A 24,052-nucleotide genomic window follows, 5' to 3' on the forward strand; every position below is an offset into this window, starting at 1 on the left:
CTAGGAGTAACCAGTGACCAGCTACCCACCTCAACACCCCCCACCTGAAACAAAATGCCAGAACAGTCAAAAGTCAAAGTCTTCGTACTTTGAAGACTTCACAGGTACTTCTCAGGCCCAGGCAGTTAACATACGACATCCAGTCCTCAAAGAAAAGAAATTATTCTCCTGTGCATGCTATTTTTACTCACCAGGACACATTCTGGTGGCTTGGAGCCAGAAGTCTTCCTCTTTGGGACAATCTGGGTGGGGACTTGCTTGAGGCTTTAACACCCCATCTGAGAAGTCAGTTTGTCTCTGCTTCTGTCACAGCAGTTCTGAATTTGCAAATCACTCACCCACTTTTTCTCCATCTGCACATCAGGGAAATCGCAGCAGTCACCAACCTAATTTATGGGGATTTGTGAGTTTTTAATGAGACAATATTTATATAGTGCTTTGAGCTTCTAGAGAAACTCTGCTATATAAATACTAAGTATTCTTGGGGTGATATTAGCTGTCTATTGTATAAAGCTAGGGCTTTTATTAAATATAGCTAACAAGAAAAATGTTAGCTTCTGTAAAGAGAAAAAGAGATGATCCTTGAACACATTCATCTCTCCTCATTCTTGTGTTTCTGTTATAATGTGAATCCTGAGAAGAAGGTGGTGGTAGGAACAGAGGAAAAGCAAAGAAAACCCTCTGGAACTTTACCAGAAGCGCACATACACTTGACTGTTTATTTTGGATTTAACCTTCCAATAAGGAAAAAGAACACTTGAGACTATTTATATTTAAAATATAAGTAATAGACAAGCAACAAATATTATAGAATAAATGCCTGATGCTGCAGCTCTTTCTGACCAGATACATCTGCAGCTATGAATTGCAACAATTTTTAAAAAAGGGATCACATAACATTAAAAAATAAAAGATTGAAAAATAAAAATATAAAACATTTCATTGTGATTTATTATTAGTAAATATTTTATTTGCATGCCTATTTTATATACCCATATACCCAGGGCCACGAGAAAATGTCTTAGGTGAAAAGTGGTTGGAGTGAAAAGATTCAGAAACTCTGTCAGAAAGAGAAGAACAAACACAGAATGATCTCTCTCAGATACAAACTCTGAACATAGCAAGGGAATAACAAGTGACCGAAGGAAAAAGGGCTGAGGGGCACCTGCAGAGCTGAGTTTGCCAAGGGGACCGGGTAAAAGGTGGACTCAAAGGGCACTTGAGACACTGATGTAGGAACTCTGGCATAGAGGTGGGTATGACTGCACTGACTGTCTGAAACTATTATTAGCAGTATTGTAAGCCACTTTCCTAAATCAAAGTTGAACAAAATAAACTGCTCTGTGTTCAGAGTAGAACTGGAGAGAAGGGTGAGGACAGAGATAAAGGAAGGCAGGTAAACTGAACACTACAAAAATGGAAGTAAAGGCTAGTGACCATAGCCATAACACCTCCTCAATATGGCAGCTGACAAATATGCCAGCTACTTTTCCACAAGGCATCCTTCTGGTCACTGCCATTATAATATCCCCAGCAATCATTTGCTAGGACTACCACAGACTGGGCAGTTTGTAGGCCTCCTGCTTCATTATCTATGAAAGCTATAAGGAAGGGATAAGAGAAGAAGCAGTTATATATAAATAAATAGGTGCTTGCCTTACCAAATACCTTGGCACAAATGAATCAGGGATCTTTTGATTACCCTATTAAACAAATGTTTAATACTTCCAGCTTGTCACAAACTTATCATTTCTTTTATGTATGATAAGAACAGTAAATATCTAGTCTCTGAGCAACTTTGAGTTTTTTAGTGCAAGATTCTTCACTCTATGATGTTGTACAACCCTCAGTTCTTATTCATTACTGAGGTGTTAGTTTGTGTCCTTGAACATGGTCCTAATTTTCACATGCCTCAGTCCATGGTATCTATCACTCTATTTCTATGAACTTCGTTCAATTCCACCCATGTGATATTATATCACAATTGATTATTCTTTTGATTTATCTCACATATCTAGTGAAATGCATTCCTATTAATAGCAAACCATCAAGAGCAGGTCGTGCTTCCTGAAACTCTCCGCAGAATCACCCAAAACAAGCCCAAATTCAGCTCAGAAAGATGTTCTTCATTCCCATCACTGAAATGCTTAAGATATTTCAGTACTGTGCTCTCTCACCTTGCAGTAAATAAAATATATGCACTTTGTTTAGTCACAGATGTGCTCTCTTAGATATAGAGGGCAGCACGAAGGACAAATCAATAACATTTAGTGATTAACAAAAGAATTAAATTATTCCATTCCTTGAAATGTTGAAGATTGCATGACTATAATAGAACCACCAAAAGAAAAAGATGTGAGCAGTGTGAGGTGAGTTACTAAATTTGAAGGGGCATCTTGACATTCAAGAGAATATTCTGGGCATACCACATGGCTGGGAAGAGCTGGCAGAAATGTTCAGGAGAGAAATAAAGCACCATTCAAAGATGCCACTTTTCACCCCTGCCTTTGCTCAATCCTCTGTGTATTAGGGGGTTCTTGTCTAAGCATACACTGAGGTTCCTGACCAAATAATTTCTCTGAACACCACAAGAAAGATCAATAAGTCATTACCTAGATTATTTTGTTCTGTCTTTAAAAAGAAGGGAATTCTGCCATTGGTGAAAACAGAAGTTGACTAAAGCTCATTATGATAGGTGGAGTGAAACATGTCAAAGACAGAGAGATAAAAACCATCTGACTCTACTTATTGTAATCTTTAAGAAAAATAGAAAGGTAAAATTTATAGAACGAAATTTTGAAATGGAGGTTAGAGTATGAAGCCATAGCACAGCAAGTAGGGTTTTTGGCCTGCTCACATGCTTGTCCTGGTTAAATTCCTGGTTCAAAACCAAATCCCTGTATGGTTCCTCAAGCCAGACCGGAGTGAGTGCAGAGCCAGGAGTAAGCCATGAGCACTGCTGCACATACTCCCCCTAACATACAAATTGAATTTTAAAAAAAATAACAAAACGGTGGTTGTCAGGGGGCAGGATGGAGGAAAGTAGAGATTTGGATGTAGGTTATTGGGTATGCAGTAGCAAGGTTATGCCCAGAAGACCAAAATGTATAATGTAGTGACTACAGCCAATAATAAACTATTGCACACTGAAAATTTGTTGATTACTAATTCTAACTGTCCTTACCAGGAAAAAGAAAAAGTAATATTGTGAAGTTAATTGACTTAATTGTGGTTTGTGTATATATATATATATACATACATATATTTTATACCTTAAATATGCACAATTTTCATTGTCAATAATGTCTTAATTAGACTGAAGAAAAGAAAGTCTTATAAAAACAAGGAGTTGGTCTGTCTATTCTACTGTGTTCACAGCACCAAATCTAGAATATCACATAGAATATCATGCAACATTTATGAATTCAATGAGTGAAGAAGAGGAACAACAGGAGCCAAAGGTATAAATTCACAGTCTGAAAATTTGCTTTCCTTCTTATGACTGTCTAAGCTCTGGGGACAAAGGCAGAGTTCTCTCAATGATGCCAATAAAACACATAGGTCATCTTAAGAATTTGAGATGCTAAGCCAGGTACACAGTGTCTGAGGGAGCATTAGCACTCAAAATATGTATCCCAGACAAATCAACCTGCATTCCAATTCCGCTTCTACTGCTCGCTGTCCGGGAAGTGCACAGAAAAAGAGCCTCCATTTCTTCAACAATAAGATGGGAAAAGCAACTTATACCACAAAAAATTGTGGCAATGATTTTTTAATTGATTTTTTGTAAGAACATGACTGATGATTAATAAACTGTGGTTAAAAAAAATTCAACAGCTGAACCACAATGAGATGCTTCTTTCCATCCATTTGGAGGATTACTACTAAAAGCAGCAAATCAAGTCCCTAGAGCACCATCAGTAGTGATCCCTGAGCTCAGAGCTGGGAGGAAACTCTGTGTAGGGCCCAAAAATAATAAACAAATAATATTGAGGCAGAGGAGAATGTAAAACCCTTGCATAATTGAGGACATTAATGGTAAACTGCTTTGATAGTTTTTCAAAAAACTAAAAATAGAATTTAATGTGAATCAACAATTTCACTTCTTGATAAATGTACCTAAGAATTAGGAGCAAGGCCTCAGACAGCTATGTGAGCTCCTCTGTAAATAGTAACATTACTGATAATACCCAGAAGTGTCCACAGATGTGTGAACAGATAACGAAAGTGTGATGCAGACACATTCCACTGTGAAACTTTCCACAACTTAGATTGATTAAAGGAATTAACTCAAAGGAATAAAGGAATGCAATTCCTGTCTTTAACTTTAAAACTTGATGATTCTCCCCTTATCTCTCTGTCTCTGTCTCTGTCTGTCTCTCTCTCCCTCACACATCTCTTACTTCTAAATAAAACTATTTTACTTCAAAAAAGAATAAATATTTGTTTACATAAAATGGAATAGTATTTCATCTTTTTAAATTTTTTAAATTAGTATTTCATCCTTAAAAGGAAGAAAATTCTGACACGTGCTATCAAGTGGGTGAATCTTGAGAACAGGGTGCTGTTGACATAAGCCAATTGCTGAAAGGCAAATCCTTTATACTTCACTTCCAAGAAGTACCTAGTGTAGTCAACTTCCCTGCCACACAGTTGAGTGGAAATGTAAATTTAGGCTTTAATGTATAAAGAGTTTTCCATTTAGCAATATGAGCAAGTTGTTCTGGAAGTCATTTGCACAGTAATAGTATCAATACTGAATGATACACTTAAGAGTGAATACGATGGTAAGATTTATGCTACTTATATTTTTACAACTTAAAAACAGCAAAAAAACTGCAGTACAACCCGAAAAGGGCTGGAGCAATAGCACAGCGGTTGGGCCTTTCACGCGGCCGACCTGAGTTTGATTCCTCTGCCCCTCTCAGAGAGCCTGGCAAGCTACTGAGAGTATCGACCCCGCGCAGCAGAGCCTGCAAGCTACCTGTGCGTATTGGATATGCCAAAAACAGTAACAATAAGTCTCTCAATGAGAAATGTTACTGGTGCTCGCTCGGACAACCCGAAAAAGAAAGCTAGCTGTGTCCAGCAGAGGGCGCCCCCATGCAGAACTGGGCAGTGTCCGTGACCTTTCAATCTCTTCAGAGCAAAGTCCTACAACCTGGAAGCTTCGGGCTTGCACATTAGAGAGAGTGACCAACAAACATAGTAAGGGAATAACTAAAGCCCAAAGCCAGTGGAAACGAAGAGCAAAAGAACTGGACCCCAGTAAGAGCTTGTCAATGCGGGGGAGGATAATAAGTCATAGAAGGGTCACTAGGGCGATGATAGAGGGTAGCGGTCACTCTGAACCAGGATTATGTGCTGAAAAGTGGAGCGACATGCATGATACCATATCTGGAGTGAAAAGGGGAAGAAAAAGGACAAAAGAAAACAGTTTCTGCCTGTCTGGAGGGAGTACAGGGAATGGGGCATTTGTGGAGGGATTGATGGTAGAACATTTTATGCCTGAATAACTTTGTAACTCTAATTTATTGTGATTCAATTAAAAAAAAAACCTGCTGTTTGCAGAATTCACCTGCGCAAAAAAGCGGTGACTGTGCTTAAGAGTTTCCAGCAGGAAGATCATAGAGCTGAGTTGTTTTGTTTTGTTTTGTTTTTAATTAAATCAGTTATCACTGAGTGTGATGCAAAAAAGGCCAAATTTCAGAAACAAGGGTGTGAGAGGTTGCATGATTCCCAACAGCTAGAGGAGAAGAGAGTGATGAGAGAAACAAGTGAGCCTTCCGGGTGTTAGAGACAAGTTGGCGTCTAGCAGGAGGTGAAGCAGGACCTGGATTCGGGCAAAGATTAGGCTCCATCCTTCAAAGGAACCTCATGTGGCAGAATGAGTTTTGCAGGTAAGGGCTGCATTTGAGCAGATGAACACTGAAAGGTGGAGAGATATCCCTGACAAGGTCGGTCATCCCACCCTGGAGCTTTGAAGACAAGGCTGAGGCCACCAACCAGAAAAGGTGGGTCATCCCAAGAAGTAGGGAAAACAAGCAAACAGACTCTACCCTAGAGCCCTCAAGAGAAGGTAATCCAGAGCTCAGGGACATAGCACAGAGATGAAGGTGTTTGCCTTGCATGCAGCCAGGCGTACTCCTTACACAGAAACCCGTATAATTTCCTGAGTACTGCCAGGAGCGATCCCTGAACACAGAACCAGGAGGAAGCCCTGAGCCCATCCAGGTGGGTTCAATCCTATACATACTCACATATTGTATCACTGTCACTGTCATCCCGTTGCTCATCGATTTACTCAAGTGGGTACCTGTAACGTCTCCATTGTGAGACTTGCTATTACTGTTTTTGGAATACTGAATATGCCTTGGGTAGCTTGCCAGGCTCTGCCATGTAGGCAGGATACTCTCGTTAGCTTGCTGGGCTCTCTGAGAGGGACAAAGGAATCGAACCTGGGTCGGCCGCATGCAAGTTAAACACCCTACCCTCTGTGCTATTGCTCCAGCTTCCAAATAAAAAGAAACCAATCCTGATATTGCTGATTTTATTCCAATGAGGCCTGTCTTGGATATCTAACCTTGAAAAGATAATAAATCTGTATTATTTGGAACCAGCTGGAGAGATAGCACAATGGGTAGGGCGAGCTACCGGTGGCATATTCAATATGCCAAAAACAGTAACAACAAGTTTCACAATGGAGATGATACTGGTGCCCAGTCGAGCAAATCAATGAGCAACGGGATGACAGTGACATGTCAGTGACAATGTTTGGAACCAATATATTTATAATCATTCGTATCAGTGTAAAAAGAATCATGTTATGTTATCTGTTATTAACTAGAGTATTAATTCAAGCTCATTAACTAAATCATTAAATCAAATCGAAGTTATTCAATACACTTGTACATTCCAGACCCACCTATATACCAACTAGTCCAGTTGTGAGAAGTTCTACTCTCTCCTTGTCAGTTATTTGGGAATGGGAATTTATTCATCTTAAATAACTAGAAAGTAGCACAACAAAGAAAATGACAAAAACCTCATTGGACTGAAGACACAATGCTTCAGAACTAGAGCTCATATATCGGCCTAATCTGACTATGTTGATAGAACAGAAAACAAATGTACTCTCTGCTCCCTGAGGCCTATGAGACACGTGGTAAGTGTCTCAAAGCAAAATTCAATGATATTGAGGAACATGGGGTAACTTAAGGATGGTCAGAGAAGTTTCTCTCATCTCATAGGGTAGCCTCAGAGATACCACCAGATACAGTGAGGAGGGGATATGTTTGGAGACAGGTAGAGTATACTAGATTTAAGGTTCCCGTGGTATGTATATACATTTGGCAAACTCCAAAAATCAAAGAAGGTCTCATGTAAGTAGAGTAACAGAGACCGATAAATGTGGTAGAAGAATGCATTCAGAAAAGAGTGAAAGAGGGATAAAAGTGATATGGGACTTTAGACCACTTATAAAACTCCATTATTACTCTGAGACATGAAGACATTGGAAATAAGCCTCTTTACAAAGCAGTGACATGATTCAAGTTATGTACTCAAAGAACCACTCTGAGTTCTGCATTTGGACTCATTGGGAAAGGAAGCAAACATGCAAACAGAAATCCCCTGCAAACTGGAGGGGGTGAGGACTAAGCTATTGCAGTAACTGGAAGAGGAGTTTGGGCCTGGGAGACAAGAAACATATGACAGATGGAATAGTTTATGGAAGAGAAAAGAGTCAGCACGATTCCTGCGCTTGGAAATAGGACTGAGGCTGGGAGATCTTTACAGGATCCTCAAAAGATCTTTTCAAGATGATTTATGGTCACTGTTTAGTGCTCAGACCTCGCTTCTTAAATTGTATATAGGTCCTCAGCCCATATGGAGTCACTGGCTAAGGGAGTTATTTTAAAATTAATTTATTTGTGATTTGTTACAAGCAAAAGTTTGATTTTTTTTAAATACCTCATCTTTACAGTTGTGAGCTTGGTGTCATGTGAAATTTTCTCAGAAAAAAGCACTTCTCAGTAGATAAAGTTTCAGAAGCCCCGCTCTTTCTTGGGATGCATTCCTGGTCACTCTGCCATCCTCTCCCCTCCCCTCTAGGCTCGACCTTTGTGTTCTTGATGATCCTGTCTCCTACCTTCATACATTTGCCGTCATCATCCATGCCCCACCAATTCCCAGGCACTGCATTCCTGGGTAGAAGGCCAAATCTCTTGGTATTTGCATTCCTGCAGTTTGATTATTTGAAGTGGAAGAACAGCAGCATTTTCTCAACTCTGTGCAAATTGTTTTCAAAGTATTCTCTCTGTAAGAAACTCCTTGTTATTGAGTGAAAATGTCAGTAAAACTGAATCCTAGGAAAGGCATACAGTACATCAGTTCCTCTGTCAAGAATAGACTGATGTTATCTCTTCATTCTCAGCAATGGAAAACAAATTACCAAATGCTTTCTTTTCAGCAGATCGACTTTAGGGGGGAGAAACTCCAAATCAATAATAGTGAAATTTTTTTATTGAAATATTGAATGTAATCAAAGTAAAGTGAAAGTACAGTGAAATTTACCAGTTACACATGAGGGGTGGGGGGCTGGGGAGGTGGGGGAAAGGGGGGAGGTATATTATGATTCTTGGTGGTGGAATATGTGCACTGGTGAAGGGACGGGTGTTTGAGCATTGTATAACTGAGACTTAAACCTGAAAGCTTTGTAACTTTCCACATGAACTAATAAAATTAAAAAAAAAAAAAGAATAGACTGATGTTTCTGTCACACTTATCTTGGAGACTTTAGCCAAACTGTAAGGTGACAGGCAAAAAGTACCTTTGAACAGCATGTTAAATGTATACGATATGATGTAGATGAAAAAGCAAAAGCCATGAATCATTAAAAGGTGAATTTTTTCCCACTATAAAAGTTAAAAAAATAGAAACAAGACATTTTCAAAAAGACTGCTAATAAATAAATATGTAATGACTTAGGAAAATGTTAAATCTCTCCAATAAGAAAGAAATAAAAATTAAAATAGTAGGATAAATCCTGGGACTGGAGCCACAGCACAGCGGGTAGAGCATTTATTTGCCTTGTATGCGGCCAACCCGGGTTCAATTCCTAGCATCTCATATGGTCTCCCAAACACTGCCAGGAGTAATTCCTGAGTGCAGAGCCAGGAGTAACCCCTGAGCATCACCGGGTGTGACCCAAAAAAGCAAAATAATAATAATAATAAGATAAATTCTGGCAATTAAATTGTATACAATTAAAAGAATCATTTCATAACTGCCATATGCATCATGTGATTGGAAAAATTCTATTAATTTGTATGAATTTATAGATTGTGAAAATGTATTTTTAAAAATAATAAATGAAAAAGTAGCCATAAGAATTTTATTGAAGAATTTTTATATGTAACCCACATAAGTATTAAGATCATATAAAAGTCCATTACAAAATGACAAATTCAATTATTTATTAAAATAATGTACACATATATTTATATTTGTATAATGTACAAGAAATTCATCATTATTAACATTGTTAAATAATAAAAAGCATAGTACAAAATAAAACAATGTTTGCTCGCTTGGTATACATAAACATATTTCAGAATATTCATGGGATAGTGTTGAAAACAATAAAGGCAAGTAAAATGAAAGGTAAATGAGTAGAGACTAAGAAAGTACATAGAAACATTCACACCGGGGTCTTTAACTTGTTTTTTTCAGTTTATAAATTTCCTACAGTCAACATATATTAAGTTATTTTAAGATATTTTAAGACATTTTATTGTTTTTATTGTTCTACTCTCTTTCTAGGTTAGCTTATAAACTCTGAGTTAGGAAGAGAACTGAGAGCTGATGCTTATTGATGCATCCTGCTGTTTACATCACACATTGATATAATATTGAAAATGCATTGAGCTAACTGATTTCTACTTTGATCTCTGATATTTTACTTAGATCACTTTCTTCCTCCAGCCTCTGGTTGGTACTTGCTTCTATCTCTCCTATCTCACCCTGGAAGAATTCTGAAATATGATTCATTGTTCTGAAATGTGACCATTAATCACAGCAGAGGGAAAAAATGACACAGGGAGAAGTGGGGGGGGGGTGACCCTGGACTCTTGCAATGCTATGCTTAACATCAATACCCACAGAGGAGTTTGTGTGAAAGGCTATCACATACAAAAGAGACAAAGATGAGGTCTTTGACATTCTGAAGAAAAACATCAACAACACAGAAGCCAGGACTATTAAGATGAAGCAGAAGGAAGATATAGCTCTGAATCACCAAACTAGATTAGATCCTCGAGGAAATTTGTAAAATTAAGTCTATAAAGCTGGCCCAGCTGGTTAATTAGCACACTGTAGAGCAGATTATGTTTTATAGTTTGATTTTTATATTCTAAGCTACAACCTAATAAGTCAGGCCAATTACATTACCAAGGACATAATAACTTCTTTCTCATATGAGCTCACCGTCAGTCACTACTAACTTGCATTTATATACAGTCTGGATCTTTTCTGTTATGCGCCTGATTTCTCAAGGTTTCATGTTAAGGCATCAGTAGACAGGGAAATGTTTCCAAACTGCTAACTCACAGAATTCGACCTACTCAGATCCCAAGTAGTGCCAGTCAAGGAAATGATTCATTTATTAAGGCTGTAATTGCCGCTGTGAAGCAGCTGGTATGGTTTCTCTCTCCGAGCCATGTACATCATCTGCTAGCATGATAGACAATAAGCCCTGACTTATTCACTTAACAAACCTCTCCCAGACAGGAAAAATGGTGTACTTCAGAGGGCTTACAGTGTTTAGTAAAATGATAAATGGTATCATGTCCCACAGGGTTAAGAGGAGAAAAAGAAAAGTCTCATATACTGGAGATTTGATGCTAGAGTTCAGGTAAGACCCAAATCATTCATGCTGTCTTAGAACAGCATGACTCTATCATCCACCAGTTCCAAGCTGCTACTAATCTGATTCTGATTTTGCTTTCCGTTCCCACTTCCTTATAGATTCTGCCTTAGTGACTTGTCTTATATAATCTACATTCTCTCTTCCTCCCTCCCTCACATATATATACAAATAAATTTTTCATTTTCTTCTGCCTGTGCTTTCTATTTTTTTCCTGTGCTGTTCCATTAGGTGAAACTTCCTCTCTCCATGGACTGAAACAATAGTATAGGGGCCAGGGCTCTTGCCTTGCGCTCAGTTAACCTGAGTTTGATCCCTGGTATCTTATATAAATCCCCAAACCTGTCAGGAGCAAGACCTGAACACAGCCTACTGTGGCCCAAAACAATAAAAATCTCTCTGTTCTTTTTTCCTGCTACTTCCTCCTGTCTGAACCTTGTTCATCCTACCTACAACCCAAATAAGCCTTTTTCATAAACATTTCCTTGTTTATTTCCAATTTGCCACTTTTTAACTGTAAATACACAAGATATTTAACCTTCGTATCAGTTCCATATATACAATCAGAATAATAAATGGTAGAAATAGAGAATAAAATCACACACTTGTTTCCTAAAACTATGACTACCTGATGATGTCTTCAAAAATGAAAAACCTATTCTGTTAGCTTCAGCAAAACAAAATCATCTGTATACAAAGCATGATTTTTAGATAAAATAGGCTGAGATCACATACAGAAAAAAATAATCACGTTTTCTGATGATTTTCTCTAAATATTATAAATAATTGCATTCTATATTCCTTCAAGAACTTCCTCTCTCAACCATAATATTCATTCTCGTGTTCTGAAACAAAATGACAATTTTATTCACTCAAAGTGATCTGAAGTACCTATGATTTATTTCTTTCTCTTTTATATTTTTGTTCACTTTTATAGTCATGTATCTCTCATGGCTTCAAGCACTATAGTACATTTCCATAGTTATGAATTTTAAGAAATCTAATAAGTACAAAATTCTCCAGCTATTAGTCACATAGTAGGGAAAGCAAGGACAAAAATGGATCAAAATTTAAATTAATATTATTAGGACAATTAGCAATAATTACCTGCGTTTCACTTAAGGTTGCTTAAGGAGATATGTGATGAGACTGGTTCCCAATTAATTTTAAGAACTTAATTTTAGTCTAAATAAAGAACTTTGAGAACACAATTTCAGTTTATTTGGTGACAAAAGCATAAAGAGTTTTGCTCTTGAATTATGAGGACCAGTGAATTACCTCATCTTTTAGGATCAATAAACCACTCCAGGCCTTAGAACTAGGTTCCTCTTTCAAGTCATGAATATAATGAGATAATATAGCAAATTGCCTTAGGAAGAAGATAACAGGGAGGAAAGGAAAGTCAAACCAACTGAATGTCAATACCATTAACTATTGTTAGGGACAAAAAGGAGGCTTTGAAGAGTTATCCAGTAAGTAGATTCTTGTCTTTTCTGACTTTCTAAGTGTTTTCCTCTGAGGAATAAGTGAATTAAAAGATAAGTATAAAAAGCAGAAATTGTTATTACTTACATATTCTGAAAAAGACATATTCTATCTCCCATTTCTGATCAATTTTTGTTAAATGTCTAGATTTTGCCCTTGTGCTTATTTATGAAAATTGCATGTTTTGTTTTCTCACTGCCATGGAATAGAAATAAATGCTCTATTGCTCTAATTCTGTTTCATTAAAGCTAGGGTCAGTACAGAGATAGATATTTCATAATTCAACCTCCCAAATTTTGCCAAATAGAAAACTAGGAATGTTTGTCAACCATGACATGCTTTCCAAGCTGCAGTAAGAGTTTTTTTCTTGATAGACTTGAGCAATTAACCAATTGAAAAGCAGCCAGTTTGAACACATCTTTAAAATCTAACAGTTGCTATGACTAATGGGGTCAAACGGATGGAAGTTAAATGTTTATCTACCTGACTCCTGTATAATTGAAGGTGAAGAAGCATATGATAATTTTTCAACTTCATTTCTAGCATGTTCAGCCAGGCAAAACAGATAGGTATGCACTACTAGTCTGTGGATATTCTTTGTTTTCTCTGCTTTTATTTTTGTTTTGTTATATAATATAAATTCCAGTGAGGCCAGATGGAGATTTGAGTAAAACTTATTAGGATGGACTCCAAATATATTACATTTGTAAACACTAAATTTAACCTGATATAGCAATATAGGGGACAGGAGGAAAATAAGTTGGGGGAGACTAGAAAAAGATTGACCCCAGAGAAAAATTCCCAGAAATGGGTCAGTCATTGTTAATGGGAAAGTAGATTTATTCCTTAGTATATAGGTTCTTGAGAATTGAATGAAACATTTGTAGATGATATCAGGCCTTCACCTATTTCAATGAGATGAGTGAAGGGAAAGCCATGTATCCAAAATACAGACTCAATAAAACGGAAAACTTCAGCTCTAAGCTTCAACCACTGAAACTTTGTAAGGCACCTGTCAAGTTGACAGGCAGGGATGGGCTGATGTTGGTGTGTGAGGGGATAAAGAAACACTGGTGGAGAGAAGTTGACCTTGGTGGTGGGATTGGTGTTGAAATATTATATGCCTAAAACTCAACTATCAATAACCTTGTAACTCACAGTTCTTTAATAAAAATAAAATTTTTATTTTTTAAATTAATCAAACATTATTAACTGAAAAATTAAGAATTTTAAAATAAATTAAAACTTTTTAAAAATACTTCAAAGAAAGAAAGAAGGAAAGAAAGAAAGAAAGAAAGAAAGAAAGAAAGAAAGAAAGAAAGAAAGAAAGAAAGAAAGAAAGAAAGAAGGAAAGAAAGAAAGAAAGAAAGAAAGAAAGAAAGAAAGAAAGAAAGAAAGAAAGAAAGAAAGAAAGAAAGAAAGAAAGAAAGAAAGAAAGAAAGAAAGAAAGAAAGAAAGAAAGAAAGAAAGAAAGAAAGAAAGAAAGAAAGGAGCAAAGAAACAGAAAGCTCAGATGCCTAGTTATAGTTTATTGTATAGTTTAAATAGATGAATGCAGGTACCTCCCCAATATCCAGCTCTCTCTTCGTATCCCTGTTCGAAGTTGTCACTCATTCTGACCCTTCCCTTTTGCTCTCCTCTGGGCTGGGACAGCCCATCTTGGCTCAGTGTAGTTCTGTCCCTTGTGCAAATTCCTGATCTAGAATCTGCAACTGGAACCCAGTCACTGGTGTCCCCTTGCTGAACCTCCTGCTTTCTGGCCTGTCCTGGGTCTCTACAGCAATAGTACAGCCAGTAGGTGGTCTTGTCATACCCCCTGCTGACCCAGGTTCAATCCTTGGTTTACAGGAGTGATCTCTGAGAACAGAGCCAGGAGGAAGCCCTGAGCACTGCTAAGTGAGCCCCTCAAAATCAAACAAACAAAAGCCATAATTTGCACAGTTAAGTGAACTAGTTCTTTTGCAGTTTCATATTTCCACTCCACAATAACATTGACATATGCAGAAGAAGATCCTTCCAAGCATCCTACTCCTCCCAACCCATTTATCTCCCCACATTGCATGTCTTAAACCTAATGTTCACCCAGCCCCTTAGCTAAGTGAAGAGAAAAAAAAAAGATTTCCACCTCCAGGCTTCCTATCTAATGATATGCCACATCCTACCCTGCCCTGCAGTTTCCTTTCTTTTTCTCAAAGTTTCTATTGAATTTGGCCTTCTGTTCTCCACCTCTCCACTCCACATAATGAAAAGTCCTCTACTTTTTGTTACTGTTTTTTCTTGTCTTTGTTTTCAGGTAACACCTGGTGGTACTGAGCTTATTCCTGGCTCTGAGCAGAGACTTCATTCAGTGCATGGTGGAGGCAGAGACCTCATTGGTGCTGGGGAGTAAACCTCAGTTGACCACATGCAAGGTAAATGCCCTACCCTTCTCGTCTCTCTCTCTCCAGCTCCCTGGTCTTCTGCTTTTAGTCTTGACTACCTGAGGAAAGAACCGAGTGTGCTGTAAATAAATCTATCTATTAAATTCAGAACTTTAACATTTACCTCACATTCACTCTCCTTCCCAAGCATTCCTGCCAACGATATCTCCTAATCCCTAAATTCGTTTATAGACCAATCTCTGTCTTCCTACTCCCTCTGCCTCCACAGCAACCTTATTGCATTTCTGTCTAGGGAAAGGGGACCAGATCTGGAGGGTGGGTGATAATCTTGGTTGTTTCCGTTACTCACAGGCATGATTTATGTATCAATAATACCTTCAACCAGGAAAGGCACTGACTGAGTCATGAGTTTATATGTAGATGCTTGTTAGAGCCACTCCGTGGCTTCTTATCCTCAGGCAGTCAATATTGAAAACAGAGGCCTGGGATGAGATGGCTGTACTCAGAAAAACTTAATTTAAGAATAAAAAGGGAGAAAACTAAGCCACAATACAGTAGGTGGGGTGCTTGCTTTGCATGCAGCCAACTTGGGTTCTATCTTTGGCATCCCGTATGGTACCCTGAGCACCACCAGTATTAATTCCTGAGCACAGAGCTGGGAATAACCTCCCTGAGCATCTCCAGGTGTGGCCAAAAAAACAGAGAGAGGAAGAGAGAAAGAGAAAGAGAGAGAGAGAGAGAGAGAAGAAAAGAGTAGGAAAGCTGGGGGATGGGGCATTCTTAAGTAGGAAGTCTAGAGAAAGGTAGAAAACCTTCTCTTTTCTTATGCTTTTAACTGGAGAAGATGGGTGAGCTCTCTACTTTGGGTTCAAGACATGGAAGGGATGGGAAAGAGCAGAATCATTTTCTCTATATCATTCTCAGGAATTTTTCTCAGGGACCATTCTTTCTAATTCTAATCTCTCCCTGCTTATTTTCCTCTTGTCCATATGTATCTGTATCAATTTTAGATTTTGTATCTTTGCTAAATTGACTACTAAGTTACCTCCCAGATTCCTGATATTTAAATCTTTAAATCAAAGATTTAAAAAATTAAATCTTTAAATCAAATTGTTATATGCCTAACACTTAACAATAGTTTCACAGAAGGTAGTCACTAAAGAAAGTCTAGAAAATAAACACCTGAAACCAGTATTATTTTACTATTGAGCAATCTATATGAACAGGAGAACTAGAACTTTCCTTCTGCCTTTGGACTGCAGACACTTGTGTATCTGGCATAGTAGGACATTCCCTCACCCCTGCAGCATCAGACCGGGGCCTTTCCATGGCTAGAATAGTATCTCCACAGCCGGTAAGCTGTTTCCAGGGCCATTGGAATCATACCGAGTCCCCTAGCGTTCTCTTTGTTGCATCCAAGGTTCAGAACTGCACTCCAGAAGATTCAGAATTGCACTCTTGTCAATGGGTACGTCCCAAATATAAGTTACATAGATAAAGGAAATAATAATAACTGCAGAGTGTAACTGAGTACTTGCTCAGTACTAAATGTTGTTGATTCATTAACATACTACAACTTACACCTCAACTAAACCCTTAAGGTACATCTTAGCCTTATCCTGCATAAAGCATTAGAATGCATTTCACCACTGTGCTTGTGGGTTGCTTAAATAGTAAAACTGCCAACAAAATGCACACAATTGCCAAAAGTGTGGAAATAAATAGACCATGGAAAAGACTCTTGCTTAAAGTATAAGAGCTGAAACAAGAAGACAGAGCATGACCTTGTTTAAGCTCCACTAGGAGTCTGGACTGCTTTTTTTATTTCTTTTGCTGCTCTGCACATGTTTGCAAATGGTTCCCAGTATTTCAAACACTGAATATTGATTTGAGAAATAAGAAAAGAAAAAATAAATAAATTTTAGCAACAAAGAGATTTTCAAATACAGAATCTGTGAATAAGAATTATCAACCAGACATGACAAAAGAATCGATTGTCTCATCAGAGTGAGACATTTTAACCCGATATAAAACGTGAAGGACATGACATACTTGAGGTGTTCTCACTGCCACCAAGGAACACTCATATGTTTTAAGTGAAATCAAAGTAGAATTAATTTTTATAAAAATTATTAAATAGTCCTAGAAAACAAAATGTATGTTGAACATTTATTTTGTCAGGCCAATTCTGCAGAAAAATAATTGGGGGATCTATTTATTTATTTCCTAGCCCATTTGTCCTGCTGTAGGTATTCACTATTCACCCGGGTTTGATTCTCCTCCACTCCCAGACCCATGGAAGGCTCAGTCGTCCCAGATGTACTGTGGCATGACTATGCATGTTTCTGGGTCATAAATGATAAATAAAAACCCCTAAACCCCTGTCTTTTCCATCTGAAGGCACTTGACTGTATATTTAGGCAGACCACTGGCCTCTTGTCACAACTTTACCAACTACAAAGTTTCCACTATCTTTCCTTCAGTGTGCATGAACTTAGAAATGGCATTAACTTCGATTATCACATGTTTTACCATCATCAGCATTGCTGTATCAACATCCTCCACCTCCTCTGCCTCCTCTTCCTCCTTCTCCTTCCTTTCCTCATCCTCATCATCTATACATGACTAAACAGCCTCATTTTCAAAACAGCAGCCAGTAATATCATAGAGCCCAGCCAAGTTTTCAAGTCAAAGAAACAAGTGCCTATGAATAAGAGTCTATTTAACTCAGAGAAACGAGAGTTGCAGAGATAGTGTAAGGAAATAATCTGCTTTATTAGGATTCTACAATTTATATTCCTTTAATGTGCCTACTGCATAGTTATTCTTTAAATTTAAATTTTAATAACTTACACTTTATATGTTATGTGAGAAAGTAAAATAATTTTTCCAACATGAACATTTTTATTGAATAATGAATGTTATTCATTTACTGAATAATTATTGTTACACTACCTAATAACTAATTTTATTCCTTAATTTAATAAGTTCCTATTTACATGAGTTTTAATGAACTAGACTGTATGTCATCAATATTATCTTAACATTACTATAGTTTTACAATAATTATTATTATTTTCTGTCTTTCCTTTGTTTTTCAAAAACATTTGAGAATTCCTGTTTTTTTTTTTCTGATTTAGAGTAGAGTTTACCATCAGCACTCTACCTTATCTGCTTTCACTATACATATAGGTTAGAATGTGCACCTTGTATTTGAGCACCACTTTAGGTCAGTTTTCTGTGAACCCCCACTTATGAAAACTTGTCGTTTCTCTTCCTAACCTATATTTTCTGGTTTACTTCACAAGTCTAAAGTAACGAATCTAACTGAAGAGAATTTTTTAATTTCCAAATATTATGGTATAAGTTATTTATCTTTTCTGTTTTAATGATCAGTGCTGCATTGGTTCTGCATTTCGTTATGCTTTTATATGTGCATTTTTATCACATGCATCCTGGAAATGAAATTTCTCAATCATAAGATATTCCTATAGTCAAGCTGAGTAAACACTTCCGTGCAATTTTCCATAGTAATTATGCTAACAGGTACTACCAGCAAAGCAGGAATATGGGAATTCCAGTTGTTTCATTTCCTAGTCATAGTCAACTTCTTAAATTTAAAATATTCTGTACATATTTTATGGTTTTAACATATGTGTTCCTATAATTGGGGCAGAGTATAAGTCATACCTTCATTACATATTTGAACATTATCTTTGGGTAGGAGAATCAAAGCTCTTCCCCATTTTATTGCTGGAAAATCTATACTTTTAAAACTTGTTTTGTTTTGCAGTCTTTTTCTATATCATGTATACAAATAGTCCTAGTTATGTGTGTTGTGAAATATCTTTCCCCTTGATGTCTTTTCGAAGTATTCTGATTATTACAAAAAATAAAGCAAAGAAACAGCAACAACAAGACAAAACCCATTCTGTATGCAGTTCAACCTGTCTTACTTTCTCACTTTGGCAGTGTATGTGTAGCTATCTCATCAGTTTTTCTCTCTAGCATTTTGTAACCATATTTTTCATAATCTGTTCTATCTGCCATATAGTCAGAAACAGTTGTCCTTTTCTTAATTTCTTTGTTTAAAAAACTGTGATCAGAATTAAGAAGTCATGATCATTTATCTCACAGTAGAAGATTCAGGTTGTAATTTGACTGAGGAGAGCCTGGATTCAACTCTCTACTGTCTCACTTCACTTGGCTCGCAGACCTTTGGCCACTTGTTTTATTTTAGGAATTGCCTCTGTACCAGCTCCACCCATTTCCACTCACAGCCAGCACACAGTTGCTAGATTTCTTGTTTGTATAAAACATTGACTTCCTGCCCCAGAGTTTCTCTGCTGCTGTGGAAAGACAAAGGAGTTATACCAAGGGAGACATTTTTTTTTAACCAACTGAAGGCAAAAGACTATAGTAAAAGACAGGTCTTTTCCTACGTCTGGCAAAAAATATTTTGAGAAACATTTTTTTCACATATCCCCACAGAACATAATCATGCAAAAATCAAGCAGTATGTTTTAACTGAGTACTAAGATGAGGCCTGTTTGGTATCGACCCTCCTCTGCCCTTCTCTGACATTTTTTTTTCTGATATCTCACTCCCCACCAAAAAAGTGGTAGCTCATAAACTTGTGTTTAAGGACCCATGCTTTGGAAGGAAGCTAGACACTTAAGTACTCTGTAAAAGAGAATCTGTTGTCAAACATGACCAACAAGACAAAATGTTTTCTTTTTCCTTTTCTTTCCAGGTTCAACAATTCTTTCTTTTGGAAAACAAAATTCTAGCAGTTCTACACCTCATGTGATATACCAAACAGACTTTGGAAACCGCTGAAAGAGAGAACGAGTAAAAAGGGAAAGGGGTTTTAGACACATAGTAGATGGTGAATTGGAGCCAATTCTCCAATCACCAATAGTTCTTAAATATTATCCCCCTCGTGTCAATATTTTTGAATATATATTAACCAGAATAACTTATCTTAACTAAGTGAATAGCAGTCATACGGACAGAACAAACATGTATATGCTAAGACTATGTATTATCTATGTTCCTGTCTTTTCTGTCTTTTAACCTCAGTTTTGGGGAAAAATCACAGACACACATATTCTGAGTCAGAGAGATGGTTCAGTGAGCTAAATACAAGCTTTGATGTGGTAGGCTTGGATTCTGTCTCAGCACTAGGTGGTTCACTAGGCACCACTAAGAGCAGCCCCTGAACACAAATTTTGGAGTACTTCATGCATGTGGCCAAAAGAAATAATTTTTTTAAATCACATTGCTACTTTTTTTCTTAAGAAAGACATAGCTTTAATTGCTTGCCCGGTTCATCTTGGTTAGAATAATTGCATTAGAAATTTGCAAGAATTTTCCACATTCTCAGTGCTGCTTCTGGGATAACCAACCTGATCACCTGGGCTGCTCATCTTAATTTAGCCTCTAGTTCTCATGAATCAATAGTTTGGAGTTGGTGCTTAAAACTATGCACTAAGAAAAGTCTGATGTCAAAATTTTTATGGAGTTGAGAACATGCTATCCCCAAATAGGTACCTTGGCATATTAAATACTCTATGTTGAAGGAATTTCAGGAAATGGAGGGGGAGAAAGTATTCTGATATTTTCCTCAAGTGGCCAGAGAAGTGTCATCTCTATATCCCGAGGAAAGAAATGCCCTAATCTGAACAGATCTTGTGGTCTCCTGCAGTTTATTTCACATATCTTTGACTCATTACCCTATTACATCTCTCCATGAAATGATCCCAGCTAACATAAAATAATATGATTAACCTTTTAAATGTAGAGGCCATATAAAGACTCATATCATACAAAATTCAATTTTCTATTCTTTGCTTCTGTTAGTCTAGCTTTGTCAACTCACATTTCAGAACCAGACAGGGACCTTCGTAGGGCCAAGGTAAATGTTTTATACCCCCTACATATTAACGTTTTTGTTTATTAAAACCTTCTTTCTAACATACAGGTTTTTATAATCTTCAAACAGCCACAAGTCAAAAGTTTGGTTCTTTTTATCAACCATCTTCCTGAGTTGGTATTTCAGCATGGTATGAAGAGGTATTTGTTAGACTGGCAACAATTACAGTGAATCCCCAAAAGGCTTGGAAGCTTGCATCAAAGAAACGTAGCACTGGGCATTTTTGGATTCGCTTCACAGGATTTTTTATTAAACCAAAACCAAGCAGAATGTATTTTATTCTGAAATAAGTGAATTTTGCTAGAAGAATAAGTATTTTCAAAGAAAACAGATCTTGTCTTAGTCATATTAATTTATTGACTGTTTCCTTGAGATTTTTCTTTCAAAATAAACTTTTACTATTTTGTTGCATATTTTCTATATAAAATTTAATTAAATCACTAATATTTCAAATCATATAAAGAGATAGAAACACACACACAAATATAAAATGGGGTAGAAGAAAATTTCAAAGGTCATTTTCCCCTGATTAAAATGCATAATAAAATTATAACAGCTATGTTTTTCATCAAGGAAGTATTTAAGTAACTAATTTTTATATAAATATATCCCATGCTAGTTCAATAAATTAGAAAAAGGGCCATAATCTTGTTAAGATGCAATTCAGAGGGAACAGTGGGTGGATAGCTATTAGCATGTGAAAACAATGAATAAATGTATTCAATAAATAAACCCTATAAATTACTCACAGCTCACCCAAAAAGAATTGAAATGTATTTTTTTCATAAGTAAGACAGGAAGTAAAAATATTTTTCACATGCCAAGCAAGTTTCTTTATTGCCTATTCAATGACTGTTGAGTTTCACAGTAGCTTGGGAATGAGAGCAAAGACCACAGAGCAATCAGGAGCCTGTGATAGGCCCATCCATCGCACCTGTTCTCAATGCCTTGCGTGGAAACACCACATAAGACACTACAGGTTCCTCCAGTGATTCCACACAAGCATGAAGGCAGAGTTATTTCCCCTGATTTTTTCCTTGAATTATTATTTTCCTGTATTTCTGCCCCCACCCCTTGATAACTATTCAATTTCATTTTTATGAGTAACAAAATACCCCATTTATTTTATTGCTTTCTTAAAAATCCTGTCAAATACAAAATGCCCATTTTTCCATTTGGATTTGAACTTGCCATCATCACTAAGGACAAAGGACACCTGGGTCTCTAATTTCTTAGCTATAAAATGTGTCTTGAGTAACTTGGACTAATAAAGTTATGTAATTTCATCATGTAATATCAAGACCTTATTGAGTTCAGCCTAAATGGATGAAATTACAATAGAAGAGAGGAAGCAGCATTCACTGTCAAAGGAAGCATCATCAGAGAGTCCCCAGAGAGAGTCTGGTCTTCATGGTTTTCATGCCATGCTCAACCCTTCAGTGACTAAAAGGAGACATCAACTGTCTTCTCAGCCTGATAACCCAGCCTCAATTTTTATTTCAATGCCCTAAAGAAGAATACTATTTTACAAGACAACTATTTTTTGATCCATTTTATTTATAATCCTTAAAAATGTTTATTTGTGAGATGTGTGAGTGAGAAAGAGATGAAAGAGCAAGTTTTTCACTTTGGGAGATAAACTGTATGTATTCATTGCTGACAATCATAGGAATGTTTCAGTAAATGATTTTTATTTAATAATGTGTCTTACAAGAACTGTGAGGAATGGGAAGATTATTAATAAAGGTTTTTCAGAAATTTTATTTGAGAAGCACAAAGATGTTCTTTGTTCCCAGGTAACCATAGTAGTTTGAGATTTTATTTTTTCACACATACCTGCCAGTGAAGACAGATCTTTATTTGTTTTGTCTTGTTTCATTCTCTTAATCAATGAAGAAGACTAGCACAGCTAACATCTGTAGTAACTAGAACCTCATAATAGCTTTTAAAGTGACTATAAATGTAATAAAACTTTTGACACTCTTATTGGTGACCATAGAATAGCTGCCCACTAACAGAATAAACATCTAGAGAAGTCAATAAAGTTGCAGTTAGTACAAGAATGTGCTATTGCCTTGCACATTATCAAGCCTAGTTCAATCCCCGGGACCCTTTATGATCCCCCAAGCTCCTTCAGGGGTGACCCCTGAGCACAAAACCAGGAGTCATCCCAGAGTACAGCTGGGCATGGCCCCAAAAGAACAAACAAGCAAACAGTGGGTTATAATAATGCAACTTACCAGATGTTTGATTGAATTTAATACATAAAGCTAATGGGAAATCTATTTCTAGTTGGTCTTAATCACCAAAATACTGCTAGTTTTATTTCCCTTGATTGGTCATTTCTTACAGAAAAAAATTTAATTTAGACACAAGCTGAAGTTTTAGAAATGACAAAATACTTTTTCCGAGTGTTATAGCTGTCTTTTGTTTGATTATTCCGATGTGAAGATATACAAGAGAGGAATGTTCTGAAAAAACCAAAAGATCTCCTGCAGTTTAATATTAAATTGTTCATTATTTGAAACATTTGATGCATTCCTAGGATGTTCCAATAGAGTGGCTGGGAGCAATCAAACATTAATGGTAACAATCTGAATATGGCAGACACTAACTTTGACTCCAGGGAGTTATTGTCACTGTGGAATACAAACAAACACAGATTAGAAGTTTTCTTCCAGATGGCATGACCCTGGTCTTGCCTGCCACTACTGGAGCCAGCACTGAAATAACATAGGATTCCTTTGGGAGACATGAAACCCTGCAAAGTAAAAATAAATAAATAATAGAAATTTTTAAGTTTAGACATTTCTGTAAGTACAACGACAGCTGAATAGATAGTTTGTTGCGCAAACTATGCAGCCACAGAAAAGATGAAATCTTGCAATTCACTGGGATGTGATGGAAGTGGAGGGCATTGTGTTAAGCTAAATAAGTCTGAAGGAGAAGGACAAGATTCCTTTTATATGTGGTATGTAGAGCTGGAGCAATACTACAGATATTAAGGTATTTGTCTTGCACCCAGCCAACCAGGTTTGTTCCCTGGAATCAAATTTAGCCCCCAAAGCCCACCAGGAGTAATCCCTAAGCACAGAGTCCAGAGTAAGCTCTGAGCACTGCTGGATGTGAGCCAAAAACTGGAAAGAGAGAGAGAGAATAAGGGGACAAAGAGCATGCAATGATAACAAACCCTTGACCCTGAATTATAGAACTGAGAATACCAAGTAAGGGGGAAATATAAATGAGGGAATGAAGAAGTAGACTGGAAGGATTAAGGATATTAGTGGACGGCCTTGGGCACTTGGGTGGAGTGGAGCAGTAACTGTG

Source organism: Sorex araneus, chromosome 1 (assembly GCF_027595985.1).
Source record: "Sorex araneus isolate mSorAra2 chromosome 1, mSorAra2.pri, whole genome shotgun sequence".
In the NCBI taxonomy this organism is placed as follows: Eukaryota; Metazoa; Chordata; class Mammalia; order Eulipotyphla; family Soricidae; genus Sorex; species Sorex araneus.